The sequence below is a fragment of the Galeopterus variegatus genome, unplaced genomic scaffold (assembly GCF_000696425.1).
Source record: "Galeopterus variegatus unplaced genomic scaffold, G_variegatus-3.0.2 Scaffold1754, whole genome shotgun sequence".
Lineage (NCBI taxonomy): Eukaryota > Metazoa > Chordata > Mammalia > Dermoptera > Cynocephalidae > Galeopterus > Galeopterus variegatus.
Window position 1 is genome coordinate 180,288 of NW_007727865.1, and position 2,505 is coordinate 182,792.

The following is a 2,505-nucleotide window of genomic DNA, read 5'->3' on the forward strand; positions in this document are numbered from 1 at the left end:
AGCTTGAAAGTAAAAGCAACTGATAAAGCAATCGTTGTCTGTCATAAATTACAGGTATCTGCTATGTATTACAAGGAAAGAAACAATAAAATATCATGGGATTCCTTTATACATGTGTGTGTGTGTGTGTGTATATATTCATACAGAGAAGGAAAAACACCACTCTGGAGGACTTAATCTACCAAAGCTTTGTCTTTCTTGTTTGTGTCAGTTTGAAATACGTGGTTCTATGTTTTGTGGCTATCTGCAGTTAGCGAGGTATTTATTTACAGAATAGGAGAAACTAAAACGTATTCCATATACACGTATTCATAGAGAACACTGTGCCCATTCAATCATATAGAAGTAGAAAGAATTATCTTGCAGAAACATTCCATATTTTTTTCCTTGTTCTTGTGCTTTCTCTGAAGTTTTACTATAAAATCTACTTTTGCCTTTGACACAAATTTTGTTTCTTTTGACACTCTGGAGTTTGGACACACTGCAGTTGAGCCACAAACTGATGACTATTTTCTTGGTGGTGAACGGTGTTGGTAATTACTGACATCATAGTTTGCTCTTCTGTCATGATAGTTGCAAGATGTGTGGGGTGCATCCTGCAGTGTATAAAAAATATTGTTCTGGTACTGGCATTAAAACAGGCATGTTGACCAATGGAACAAGATAGAGAGCCCAGAAATAAACCCACACATTTATGGTCAATTGATTTTCAATAAAGGTGCCATGAACACACAATGGGGAAAGGACAGTCTCTTCAATAAAGAGTTTGGGTAAAGCTGGAAATCCACAAGCAGAAGAATAAAAATATTATTTTACACCGTATACAAAAATAAACTCAAAATGGATTAATGACTTACACTTAAGACCTGAAACTGAAAAAACATAGGGGAAAGACTTTATGATAATCTGGTCAAAGATTTCTTGGATATAATCCCGAGAGCTCAAGCAACAAAAGCAAAAATAAACAAATAGATTGCATTAAACCAAAAAGCTTCTTCACAGCAAAAGAAACAATAGAGTGAAGAGACAACCATGGACTGGGAAAAAATATTTGCATGTCATGCATTTAATAAGGAGCTAATATCCAAAAGTAAGGAGCACCAACTCAATAGTGAAGAAACAGCCCAATCAAAAAATGGGCAAAAGGACCTAAATAGACACTTCTAAAAAAAAAAAAGACACACAAATGACCAAAATACACATGAGAAAATGTTTATCGTCACTAATCATAATCATCAGGGAAATGCAAATTAAAACCACAATGAGATATCACCTCACCCCTGTCAGAATGGCTATTATCATAAAGGCGAAAGGTAGCAAGTGTTGGAGAGGATGTGGAGAAAAGAGAACCCTTGTGCACTGTTAGTTGAAATGTAAATTAATATAGCCATTATATTAATGTATGGAGGTTCCTCAGAAAACTAAAAATAGATTTACCATGTGATACAGCAATCCCATCACTGGGTATATATACAAAGGAATTGAAATCAGTATTCTAAAGAGATACTTGCACTCCCATGTTCATTGCAGCATATTCACAATAGCCAAGAAATGGAAGCAACCTAGGTGTCCATCAATGGATGAATGGATAGATTTAAAAAACATGGTATATATACACAATAGAATCCTATTCAGCCTTAAAAAAGGGGGAGATCCTGTCATCTGCAACAACAAGGATGAACCTGAAAGATATTATGTTAAGTGAAATAAGCCAGGCACAGAAAGACAAATATTACATGATCTCAGTTATATGTGGAATCTAAAACAGTTCAACTTACAGAAGCAGAGAGAAGAATGGTGCTTACCAAAGGCGGGGGCTGGGGGGGAGGGAGGGGAGGGAGGGGAGTGGTTGGGAAAAGGGGAGATGTTGAGCAAAGGATACAAAGTTTCAGTTAGACAGGAGGGATAAGCTTTAGTGATCTATTGCACAATATGGTGACTATAACAAGTAACAACACATTAAATATTTCAAAATTCTTAAAACAGTAGGTTTAAATGTTTCACCACAAAAAAATAAGTGTGTGAAGTGATGAATTTGTTAATTAGCCTCATTTAATCATTTCATTTTGTAAACATATATTAAAACATCACATTGTACCCCATAAATATATGCAATTATTATTTGTCAATTAAAAATAAAATAAGAAATTACAGATAAAGAAAAAAAATACCATGCTAGACATTTATCCATTTTACCATTAAACTATTTTTTGAAAATAGGTATTCTATGAGGAATAGAATCAAATTTCAAAAACTAGTGAAATAATTCAAAATGATTCTTTAGGAAAAATAGAGTTTTGGTGAAAAGCTCTTTGTTGCTTAACTTTGTAAAGTTTGTGATCTGCTTTTGGTACTGGGTTTTGTATTTTACAAAGCATAACACAGCAGGTAAATATTGCCTTCATGTGTTCTCAAAATATTTTACAAACTGAATGTTTTCTTTCATAAATGTATTTTGAATCTAATAATTTCAAATTGTTGTTAGATACCCATAATAAACTTCTG